Consider the following 13,044-nt stretch of genomic DNA (forward strand, 5'->3'; position numbering starts at 1 on the left):
TGGATTTTCGGTATCTTCCGGGGGTTATCGGAGGAGTTTCGTCTCGCTAGGGCCTGATACCGGTAATATCGGCCGATATATCGGCCGATAGTATCGATATTTCGAACACTGGTTGTTCCTTTCGCCCCTCAAAGCCCAAATACCTACAAGCACCTCCTCCCTGCCATGCTAGGAAGAGACTTTCAATGAATTCCAATATCATCCACTCCATCCTAAAGCTTTCTAAGAACCTCACCCACACTTCTCTAGGAAAGGACCATGCACAAAAAAATGGTCAACCAATTCCACATCCTACGTAGACATGACGTGGATATTGGGAATGATTGCTACAACAAAATTGACCTTTACCGGCGGTCAGCGGCCTTTACTGGTGATTGTGCTGGACGCCGCTTCTTGTAAGCACTAACACAAAAAGGGTTAAAAGCTACGGATAAAATCCGTAGGTTATAATTCGTAGCCATTGGTTTCAAAGAAATAGCTACAGATCAAATTTGTAGCTATAGAACGAATCACTACGACTTAAATCCCTCGGGAGTGTGGGAACAACACTAAATGAGACAACTCATGAAATTCCCTAGGTGGCCTGATCCAAAAATCTGGTAGGCCTTGATAAAGTGGAAACTCCAATGCCTTTGATTTGCCTCCCAACACTAATATATACACCACATACACCCAATTTCATTTCAAGTTAACAGCATATAAGCACACAAACATGCAAAGCAACCATATCTCACCTGAACATGAGATTGTGAGTATCCACCATTACCACTGACTTTACTTTGCCAAACACTCCCTGCAACGAAAAGAAAAATATAATAAAAGGACTTAGTGAATAAGAGAAAATGGATACAAACTTTAGTAGGTCCACAAAAGATCATATGAACACAACAGTTGCCAGCATGACATGTATTTTCATTACCCAAGGTTGTGTGCGCGGATTTGATTCTTTAAAGAACAAATGCTTGACAGCCAAATCAAGAACAACAAGGTTCAAGTTGAAACAAAACTTTTGCATGATAAGGGGTGGAAATCTGCCTCTTTAACTTACAAATTTAAAAGAACGAAAAAAAGAAAAAAAGAAAAAAAAAAGAGAGCAATCGAACAAAAAAAAGAAAAAAGAAAAAAAGAAGAAGACCAACCCAGACAGATAATTCTATAATTCTTATAAAGGAAAACTCTAGATACATGAAATTTGAGATTCAATCAGATGTCCAAATGCACCTTACTTCAGAATATTTATGTGATCCTCATTTTTCCTGGAATTGATTTAGGAAGCTGTGAACATCAGTAAGAAAACTAATTCATAGTTCAGAAAAGTACAAGTTAATCCATTTCGCAGTCCTTTTGAAAGATAACTGAGTTGACTAACGAAGGCAATGAACAGTCTTTAAACAAGTGTGAACTTTCATTGATGTAATTTCATGAAAATCAATACCCAACCATCACAAGCTAAATGCCAATTTCGCTCTTCACATGAACTTCTCACAAAAAATTGCCACATTCACAGAAAATTTCCATCATTCGACAAAAAGCCATTGCCTAATTGGAAAAAAGCTAAGTCAATTCGTGTCTATAAGAAATTCCAAAATGTCAAGCCCAGTTCTTAAAAATCACAACCTAAATCCATCATATCATGATTCAAGCATCCACACAAAACACAAAAAACAACAACAGGTGTCAAATCGAAGGGAATGCCCACCATTAGGCAAAATTGAAGAGGACCATTACCAAAATTAATTAAAATTTTCTGCATAAATTTCCATAACAATTGCACAAATTTCTATCTTTAAAAATTTTGAAAAGAGCATTGTGTTTGGCTAACAATTGCCACTATATGAAAGACATTGACAGTATGGAGGCCAAATTCAAAAGGCAATGAGGCCCTTCTAGTATGGAGGTTGTCTTTAAAGATGGCTTAGGCTAAATACAAGTATGTTTCTTGGGCCTATCTTGAGCTAAGCATAATTCAAAAACTTGATAACTTGACTTGAAAGCCTAGTTCATCCATGCATTGGCCTCACCTGATGCACAACTTATACATCCACTGTAAGTGCCAAGTTAGCCAACAGTGCGGCATATGTAGAGGTACTTCTGGGCTCATGTAAGTCTACGTTAATTTCTTTTACATGAATACTGTCCGGATGCATATTAAAATGAATTCAAATAATTAGTTGAATAAAGTGATAACCAAATTGCAAGTAACTTTCTTAGCATTCGTATTGAGGAATTGAGCTACAAATTGCTACCAAATCATTTCAAATCTGACTTCAATGAAACACAACTGCAATTTGAGGCTGCTTCCTATTATGCATACTAAAAAGCATAAACAACATAATTTGGACACCAAAAATATTTATAAAAAAAAAATCACTCTATCTGGCAATCATATTTTCTGTGGAAACACAAATTGGATTACCTGCATACAATGAAACCACCGTGACAACCTGCAGCCTTGCTCAAAGTTCTGATGCATATACCCACATCATTCTCGCAATCAAACTGCTCTGCCACTCCACCATGCTTGCCACAAACTAGTGTCCCATGGGCTTGAAGAAACTCCTAGTAAATGTCAGTGTATCAGATCAATCACTGTTTTGTATGGCACAATCATGCAGCTCTAATTGGAATTGAAAGCCACACTTACATCATCAATGACCAATAAAAATCCATGCTTCTTCCGAAGCTCCACAAGTTCAATCACAGGTGCAAAATCTCCATCCATACTAAACAAGCTGCATAATAAGAAAAACCACAGTAGCTTATATAACAAAAATACAATATACCCATTCAAGTGCCTGTGTCAAAACAGTTACAAGCAAGCATGTTCAATGGGATTTTAGCAAAATCAGACACATAATTGATGTACATAACTGGGAAAACAAGTGCCTGTAAACTGGGTTGAGTGAAGAATACTGATGTATGATAAAGTTGAGATGCATTTTCAAAAAGGAATTATATTACAGATGTGCTGCGTAATAAATGCCATCTTCCACGCATTGTTAGTGCTACAGCATGCAAGTGTGAATGCATGTATGTGCTTGTGCTATATACTATTAATTCTTCATCAAGAGTTGCATCTGTATCAAGACCTACATCTTTTGTGCACTTTTTCCTCCTGCGTTCTTGCTACTTTCTTGATCAAATTACAGTCAAAGAAACAAAGATGTCAAAATTGGGAGACGGAGAAGTTTGTAATTAATATGGGTTAGGCCAACCAGGTTCAAGTTGAGCTAACCCAAGTGGCATCTATACCTGTTGTCGTCTAAGAATCAAGTGCATTATTATAGCAAAGGTGTGTCAAGATAGGCTGAGTACACGAGTCACCTAAAAGTGGCACCCGCTGGAATGTTTTCTGCACAGAACAAGAAAAGATGCATGCGATTATTTGAAAAGAAAACACATTTAAAAAAAAAAAAAAAAGAATTTGAGAAAACAAAGTACAAAACTTACAAACAGCAAGAGCTTGCATGAGTCATATCACTTCTGGAATCTTTCCAGCAAGCTTCTTTCTGTGAAGAGACCTAATAATAGAAAGAATTTAATAATCCAGAGACTCATTAAAATCGCATTGTATTGCATCCAAACAACTTCGAGGATGGAGAATTTGAAAGACAGCCCAAACAATGGACGAAGTCTTTAAAAGCTTCGCAAAGACTTAATGCTCTTTCTTAATATTTAGGAGTCTTTCATAGTTTCCGAGGTCCAAGTCAACCTTCAAAGTGGCTGAGGAGATTTGGGCTTTTTCCCTAGAAAATTTCACTTTATACCTTTTCATCTTTTTTATCTTTGTTCCATAGGGGAGGTGATGAGAAGGTCACCTCCTGCACAATTGCTAGAATCAGATTACGACCCAAAGCATTCTCTAAAGCAGTAGGGGTTAAAAAAAAAAAAAAAAAATCAAAGAAAAGAAAATACAAACAATACAAGATTTACATGGGCTGCATGCAACATAGGGAATGGTGTAAAATCATGCTCTAAATACTTTAAAATTCACATGATTTTGGCCACATGAGTATTAGAATGTCCAGATTTATGGGGAATCCATTAATCCGTAGATGAATTGATTCGATGGCATACAGCACCATTGTGGCCCACATTGATGGTCAAAGTTTGTAGATGTGGTGCCCATGGTTGGTCTCCATTGTGTGATACTCAAAGCACGTGCTAGCAACTTGCTAATTGAATCAGCCTATTTTGACAACCGGTGAGATGTATGCCACATTCTCATGTGTTGGGATGTCTGTTTATCTATTGAATTAGCAAACCTTTACAAGAAGGGTGTAGCCATGAAAGATGAAAGCTCACCTTTCCTCCAAAATGGAAGACGAGAGCCAAGAGAACAACAGTTGGAATTCCCACAATGTAGAAAGCTCTGAGGTTAATGAGAGCACCGGTCTTTTGCCACCCGCATCCTATAACAGGCTATGACTTATTCCAATTGAGAATCTTCACAAACATGAAAGTGAAAATGACTGAAAGCTACTATAAATATAATTGTCATGAGCATAAATCTAGAACTCACTAAGTCTTCTTCTTTTTTTTTTCTTTTTTTTTTTTTTTTGGAGAAGGTGGGCAATTGCCACCGGCATTGTATTGATGAGACAATGTACATCCATTCGAACGAGGCCACGAAGAACAAAAACACGTTTGGGCCCCGACTATCATATATTGAAAGCAAATACAAAGCTAGAAAGAAGGAGAGAGGCGGGGGGCAGCCGCAACTATCCAGTAGATTCAATATATAAGGAAGTGGACGAGGGGCAGGATGGACGGAGGAGGGGCGAGGTTACCCAACTCCCTTCTTAAGTTTTTGGCGTCTGATTTGGCCCATTCCTGTTTTGTCTAGAATGAGGTTCCCTCTAATGAGACAGGGAAGATCTGAGGAGCTAAGATACAGTCTGTCAGGGGCACCACTGCTAGCCAAGTTGGCAAGGCCGTCCGCCACAGAGTTTCCTTCACGGAGTATATGAGAGAAGCAAAGGTTCAGGGGTCGGGATAGCTGGTGTATATACCCTAGGTGATACCAAAGGTTCCAGCCGCATGAAGAGGAAGAGCTAGAGGCTGCGTTCAATAGGGTACGGGAGTCTGTTTCAACAATGATGGAGGATAGCCTCATGTCTTTGCAAAGATGGATGACGTCAACCATGGCTCGCGCTTCCGCGACCATATTGGAAACTTGACCGAACTGATTGTGGAAGGCAAAAATCATATTACCCTGGTAGTTGCAACACATGCCTCCCCCTCCCCCAGCACCAGGGTTGCCCTTGGCAGATCCGTCAACGTTCAGTTTGATCCAGTTCTCAGGAGGTCTAATTCATTTGACAACAGTAGCCATCATAGGAGTAGAGGGAAGAGAAGGAATCGCTCCAAAAACACTGAGGACTAACGTTTGCCATCTTGAATGATCGACGTTAGGGAGGAGAGTACCTATCTCAATAAGCCAATCGGATATTCTGATGATGGTGGCGTCAGCCTTAAAAGTTCCTGTTATTGAATCTAGCCCCATTCTTGCCATTCCAAATTTCTGAGATTATAATGGATGGGGCCAAACCTAAAAGAAGCCGACGTAGGGAGGATGTGGAGGTGGCTGATATCCATTGATGAATTCTAGTGTGTACATATTGGTTCTAAGTGAGTGGCATTGGAAAAGGGAGGCGAAGTGGGTCCAGACTGCAGAGGCAATCTTGTTATGGGAGAAGAGGTGGTGAAGATCTTTGAAATGAGGATCGGGGGGGGGGGGGGGGGGGGTAGCGTTGCTGATGGGGGGAGAGTGATTAGGGTTGGAAGAAAGGGTGGGGTTGGGTAGAGGGGAAACTCTGGCAAGATGGGATGGAGGTTAGATAGGATGGGACCCAAGAAGAGGCCTGGATGGGTGGGCTTGATGGGAATAGTTGCTGTAGGGAGGGCTGACATTGCGGACAGTAGTTGGTTTGGACCATGGGGAGAGGCCGGACGAGGATCCTGCTGCGCGGGAGCTGATGCAGGAGAAGAACTGCTGAGGCTAGTTAGTTGGCTAATGTTAGAGGGATGCTGGCTAGAAGAAGATGGGAAAAGAGGCATGCATGGCTGCCTGACGTTGCTTGTTGTACAATTGGACAGAGAGGAAGGGTTGGGCACTAAATGCAGGGAGTGAAGAGGGAGAGGCTACCGTAGATCAGCAGCAGGTTGCTGAGCAGGAAGGATGCTGGGAAATGGGTTAGATTCTGCACTCAAAGGGGGGAGAGGAGAGGCCTGCTGGGGTGAGACGTAGAGGCCAGAGCATTTGATATATTGGGCTGCGTGCTGACGATTGAAGCCTGCTGGTAGGGAGTTTGAGGGGAGGGATCGACGGCAGGAGAGTTCAGATGTTCACAGCATACGCATTTGGATGCAAGGGTAATCCCAAAGCGCTGGACAGTAGCATTAACTGGAACTGCCATGTGCATGACCTTCCAGTAAAAAATGGCAATATTGAGAGGAATGTACTTGTTCCAGGCCCAAGTGGCCCATCTTTGCTTAGGCTTCGATGCGCAAAGATTGGCCCAGGCTAATTTGAGAGAGAATTTCCCAGCTGAGGAGAGATTCCAACTAAGCTTGTCCATTCTGTCAAATTTGATTATGACGCGTTCTATGATAGATTGGATGGCCTAAGGGGGCAAGAGGTTCGCTGCTTAGGTCGAGTTCCAGCTGCCTGAAGAATCTCAGAAATCGGAGACAAGCATGTCTCTAAGCGGAGGCTAGGGAGGACAAGTAGCCGCACCAATGAGAAGGCCCTTGCCTGTCCAATTTTGAAGCCAAAACTTAACATTCCCGATGCCAATCAGCCATCTAGAGTTAAGGATGCAGAAATGCAAATTGTTGCTGATGTCTTTCCATAGACTAGAACCGCTGCTCCTGCCAGAGCGGAATGAGAGGATGGGAATACATAGATATTTAGCTCAAATAAGTCTGGCCCATTGGGAGTTCCCCAGAATAAGACGCCAAGCCATCTTGCAGTGGAAGGCTTACATGGCGTCACGCATTCGACGAATCCCTAGACCACCCTCTGAGGTTGGGTAGCAAATCGCTTTCCAGCTAACCCAGTGACATCGTTTGGATTCCTCTGAAGATCCCCAGAAGAAAGAAGCCAGGGACTTCTCTATGTGTTGGATGGCTCTTTTTGGGATGTTGACTGCGGAGAGGATAAGTGTGGGCATACTAGCAAGAACATGCTGAATTAAAACCAGCTTTGCGGCCTGATAGAGGAGTTTTTCCTTCCAACCGGTGATTTTGTGTTCGATCTTCTGAATGAGGGGCAGCATGTGGCGAAATCGGATCCTCCCTTTGAGCATAGGGACGCCAAGATATGTGATGGGAAGGGAGGATAGCTGAAAACTAGAGATTCTCTCTATATGCCTGGCTCTATTAGGAGTAACTCTCTTAGGAATGATGAAGTTGCTCTTGGAGGAGCTGATTTTCTACCCCGATGCATTTTCGTAGGATCTGATGAATGCTAGCGGCGAGCAGACTAAGGAAAGCTTGCCATTCAAGAATATAATGGTGTCATCAGCAAAAAGAAGATGAGATACGATGGGGCAGCTTCTTGGGAGATTATAGGGGAGGCATCTCCCCGACTAAAAAAGGAAGTTGAGGCCTCGATTGAGGACCTCCGCCGCAATAATGAAAATGGCTGGGGAGAGTGGGTCTCCTTGATGGAGGCCCCTCAATGATGGGAAGAAACCATGCGGCTTTCCATTGATGATGATGGAGAACCAGCATCCTTCCCAACATTGCCTGGCCAGCTGGACCCAAGTCGGATGAAAGCCAAATTTAAGGAGGACGGCGCAGATGAAGGGTCACTCCATCCTATCATATGCTTTTTCCATGTCCAACCTGATAATGATGTTGCCACCATGGGCTCTACGGTCAATGTCACTGGCCACTTCCGAAGCTATAGAAATACTCTCAATAATGGATCGATTCTTGACGAAGGCACTTTGTTCTTCAGATATGATGGAAAGAAGAATCTTGGACAGCCTGGTTGCTAATATTTTGGATAAGATCTTGTAGATGTAGTTGCACAAACTGATGAGTCGATAATCAGGGAAAGTAGAGGCGTTTTTCTTTTTGGGATGAGGAATAAGGACGAACAACCAAAGGATGTCAGTATGGTGCCTCCCTGGAAGAATTCCATGGTGACATCTTCGATGTCGCCATGGACAATGTCCCAGCAAGAGGAGAAGAATGAGCCCGTGAAGCGGTCTGGGCCAAGCGCGCTGTTGGCTGGAATTGCGAAAACAACCTCGTTTACTTCGTCCAGGCTGGGTGGGCGCAGGAGGATCTCATTCATATGATGGGAAACAAGGGTGGGGATGCATTCAAGAAGGCTGAAAGGAGGTTGGGTGGCCCTGGACTTGAAGAGGTCCGCATAGAATCTGACCGCCTCATCACCGATCTCATTGTCTGAGGAGATGGTGGAGCCAAAGGGAAGATGGATGGACTTGATAGCTAAACTCCTCCTGTCGAGTACGAAGGCGTGGAAGAACTGAGTGTTCCGATCCCCCTCCTTTAGCCTAGAGATTCTGGATTTCTGTTTCTAGAAAATCTCTTCCAGGAGGAGGGCCTTCTTGGGGGACGCTTAGGCTTGATTGAGGTTGATCCTGTCATCCTTCGATCTAGAAAGGAGGAGTTGAGCTTCGGCATAAGTAACTCCGTCTTCCGCCATCTTGACATTCTGAAAGACATTCCCAAAAACCTGGGAATTCCAAACTCTCAAGGTCGACTTTAGCCTTTTCATTTTCAGAAACAGCTTGACCATGGGCGTGGCCTGAATATCTAGCTGCCATGAATCGTGAACTAGGGAAAGAAAGCCATCATGATGAATCCACATATTCTGGAATTTAAAGGGCCTGGGATTGGTACCTGTTGAGTCTTTAAGGGAAAGGAGTAATGGGGAGTGATCCGAGAATACCTGAGGTAGGTGTTTGACTTTGCTGTTTGGGAATGCTTGAAGCCAGGCAGTTTTAAACAACATCCTGTCAAGCTTGGCCCATCAACGATTCTACCCCGATCTATTGTTGCACCATGTGTATTTCGATCCAGTGAACCCGATATCTATCGAACCAACGTCCCCAATAGTTGCTTTAAATTCTTCCAAACTTTTGATATTCAGAGATTGGCTGTCGATTCTCTCATCCAGGCTACTAGTGGTGTTGAAATCACCACAGACTAGCCACAGGCCATGTTGGGAATTAGATGTGGAGATGATTTCGTCCCATAGGTGGATTCTCTCTGATCTGTTGCAAGCAACGTATACGACTAAAAGGAGGATGGATTGGTCGCTGTCTTCGATAGAAATACGGAGAGTGACACACTGATTTGTAGCCGCGATTGTCTGGAGGTGGAACGGGGGGCTGGAGAGAATCCAAATCTTCCCTCCAGCCGAGTCTTCAATTATGGACTGATGGTAGCCCAGCTTAGCTGCAACCTAAGCCTTTTTACCGGGGCGAACCATGGGCTCTTGCAGCAATAGGATGGCTATCTTGTGGATACGGACTAGTCTTCTGAGGTGCCAAAGGGTTGGGGCATTGCCAGCACCACGCACGTTCCATGAGAGGATGTCATGCATTGGATTCCCCTCCTTTGGCAGTGGCCCTTTTCCTAATTTTTGCTAGATTGAAGCTTCGCTTGATCGAATCCTTTCTCTTCTTAATGGTCGAGCAGATATCTGCTAATGTCGGGGAGGGAGCACGTGAATATTGGTTTGGATGCCCATCGATGTCCACCCAAGGCTCTAGCTCCCCCTTAACAATGCAAGTTGGAATAGGAGAATCAGGTGGTTCAGACTGAGAGTTTGAGATGTACTCTGAAAGGGAATTTTCTTCATCTGTTTCTGAGTTTTTGGCTGAGGAGAAGTTATCCAAATTGCAGGGCCAGCTCCACCTCCCTTGATTATCTATCCTGTTATCTTTAGTCCTGCAGATTTGAGCAGAAACCTCCAAGTGCTGGGACATGCTAGCCTCAGCTGATAGATGAGATTGAGTAGGGTGGCGGGGTAAGCTGGGATGTGGTTCTAGCTGGGAGTTGTGAAAATCTAGCCCTACTGGCGAGGTGGCAACGGTGGGAGAGAGAAATGGTTGATGTGGGTTAGGGCCTGGGGTGTGATGAGGCAAGGGTTGGGAGTATGAGGAGGTATGCATTGGCAGCGTTGGACTTACTGGGTGAAGGGTGGAGGGATTTGGGATCATGGGGTCAAGTGGAGGGTATGGAATTATGCATTTAGGTGATCGGGTGCCATGTGGGTTATTGGTGCCTTGCTAGGAGCATCGGTAGATCGGGTTAAAGGATGAGCAGAGGATGGGGATGGGGGAGGCTGTTGGGAATGGTTGGGTTGTGGATTAGCCATTAGGAGGGTTGGACTAGCTAGGTGGGTGGTGGAGGGATATGGGGCCATGGTGAGTACAATGGGGTCGCATTGAGTGGTGGGGGCCTGGCGTGGGACATCTGGATGGAGAGTTGGGTGCAAGTGTTGGTCGTTAGAGGGAGTGGGGTGCATATGGTTGGACTGATTTGGATTGTGATAGGTGGATGTGGGAGCTTGGCTGGCTTGGATGATCGGATGGCCCGGGAGCATGGGTAGAGCATGAGATTGTCTTTCCAGGTTGGGTGAGGCATTGCATCGAACAGCTAGTGGGCATGGTTTGTCCTGGGTAAGTTGATTGACGAGAAGATTTCGGTCGGTTGGGGTGGGGTTGTATGGCTGATGGGGGAGATGAGAGAGTCTTGGGTCAAGGACGGGTGTTCAATGGAGGTGATGATTGGAAAAGATAAGTCGTCGACTTCGAGATCCAGGACCGAAGTGATTGGACCTAGGTTGGGGATGATCTTCACTCGGGCAAACATGAGGAAGGCTGAGGATAGGGAGAGTTGGTCGCATTCCACCACAACTCCATAGAAACCCGCTATCTGTTCAAAGGTGTGCCTGCACCACGCATCGATGGGAATATCCTGGATGCGGATCCAGGTGCCTTTGTTGGTAGAGACTGCCGATGGCACCCAAGGAGATATTGAGCTGAGGCCCATGGAATCATGAAGAGAGGAATCACTCAGAAAATCTAGGGCTTCCTGCCTGGATTGAAAGGTGAAGAGGAAGGTTTGGCTTGAAACCCTGGCCACATCAACCTTCGATGCGCCATATCGGGCTAGTCTTAGGGCATCAATAAGATGGATGATAGAGCAAGAGGGAGACGAGGCCACCCCTATGAGGGCCGAAGCTAGTCGTCTTCTCCCATTGTGGGGATGATAGAACTCACTAAGTCGACTTAGTTGAATTCCCACATTGATGATCAAAGTTTGAAATTCCAATGGAAATAAAGAAGCAGTTGGAAGCTGAAAACTTCAACAATGCTTCCAAAGCATCACCAAAAAACAGGGGCTAGAAAAGAACATTCACTTTGTCTCCAACGCAATGTCTGACATTCAAAAACCAATTTAGAATATCAATATTTTCTTCCGAGCAAGCCACTCTTGTAAAAACATAGAACAAACTGTATATCAAATGAAATGAAACTCTGACAGAACACTTAATAATCTATCTGAAACACATCCTAAGCAAAGTAACTAAGGTCAGGGGTGTTAAGTAAGAATGAATGCCATGTCAGTTGTACCTATTGCAGAAACACCACTGAACCTTTCTTACGGAATAATAGGCGAGAGAATTCTAGGTACTTATGTTAGAGTAATAAAGTCCCTTGATATACATTGATACACTACACTCTGACAGCCTAAGCTTTTAGGAGTAAATGGTTGTTTGAAATGGTATCAGAGCAGAAGGTCCTATGTTTGAATCTCGAGAGCAGCAAATATGCCTCGCTAATATTTTATTCTCCAACGGGGGGTCAGGAAAAATCAGGTCTGGCCCAAGGACCAGGAAATCAAGCCCGGCCTATTTATGGTGTGAGTGTCCCTCCACCCTTCTCAGTAAGTTCCCGTGCGAAGTTCCCACCCCGCACGTGCAGGGGGGTGTTAGAGTAATAAAGTCCCTTGATATACATTGAGACACCACACTCTAACAGTTTAAGCTTTTAGGAGTAAATGGTTGTTTGACAACTTAAATAATAAATCTTGTATTGAAAGAAGCCAAGCCAACAGTTACAGTGTATTTCAGGAAACTTTTTAGCATATGCTGGGTGTTTGGCACTCATATCAGCTGACTTCGGTTATCCTTGATATCAAACCGTAATGTCGTGCATTCAATGAGAGAGAAGTATGCTAGAACTCCCCACAATACATACATTGTGAAATTGTACAATTGATCAATCAGGTGCACAATAGAGAAGCAAAGAGTTAAATTTAAAAAAAGAAATAAAAAATGAGTAGAAATACCGAGGGGGACACCTAAAGAGTAGGTCATCTCGTTTTAGCCGACAATAAATATATATAGAGAGATCTTGATCTCTAATTCATATTGAGTTCATGTTAACAGTATGTATATAAGATTAAGATCTCGAATCCATAATTACTGATAACTAAGATCAGATAATTAAAAGTTTCTACCAAATAGCAATTCAATTCAAACAGGTATCCAAGTGCATCCTAAGCTAATGAAAGCTCCCAAACCTTTGAACTGAAGAGCTTTAACTTCAGCTCCAGGTCACAGTATCACCAGCAAGCTTGCAAGGAACTATGGCTAGATGCACAAAGATGAACTCAATTAAGAGCTAAAGCTTTTCAACCTCTCATTGTGCGGGCATGGTCGTGTGAGATTAGATGAACTCAATTAAGAGCCCTACTCCACTATACCCAACTAGTTGCAGATGGTATCTTTGTCATTTGATACAGATTCTTCTAATGCCTCCTGAAGTAGGGAAAACGGAGGGGAGATCTACAATTGAAAAAACAGGTATCTAACTATTGTGTAACAGAGTAGAGGTAGACCCTGAACTGAATAAAAAATAATATAAGCATGGGTGCATAAATGTGATTTTCGATATATATATATATATATATGGGAAAAGGTACTATGCGCTCGAGCTGATGGGACCGCCCCATGACGTCGAGCTGTTTGGGCCCCACCGTGATGCGTTT

General features: G+C 43.6%; 1 protein-coding gene and 1 long non-coding RNA gene across 2 annotated transcripts in view; one reads left to right on the forward strand and one right to left on the reverse strand.

Moving 5' to 3' along the window:
* Positions 1-13,044, forward strand: part of LOC131224892 (protein STRUBBELIG-RECEPTOR FAMILY 2-like) — a 62,916-nt gene that overhangs the window by 17,493 nt on the left and 32,379 nt on the right. The gene's annotated exons all lie outside the window — the stretch shown is intronic.
* On the reverse strand, positions 3,950-12,866 carry LOC131225449 (uncharacterized). The gene is made up of 3 exons (XR_009161356.1): positions 12,577-12,866; positions 11,271-11,429; positions 3,950-4,422 (listed from the first exon to the last, which is right to left on the reverse strand). It is a non-coding gene; the product is annotated as an uncharacterized LOC131225449 (long non-coding RNA).

The sequence above is a fragment of the Magnolia sinica genome, chromosome 14 (genome assembly GCF_029962835.1).
Source record: "Magnolia sinica isolate HGM2019 chromosome 14, MsV1, whole genome shotgun sequence".
Classification (NCBI taxonomy): Eukaryota; Viridiplantae; Streptophyta; class Magnoliopsida; order Magnoliales; family Magnoliaceae; genus Magnolia; species Magnolia sinica.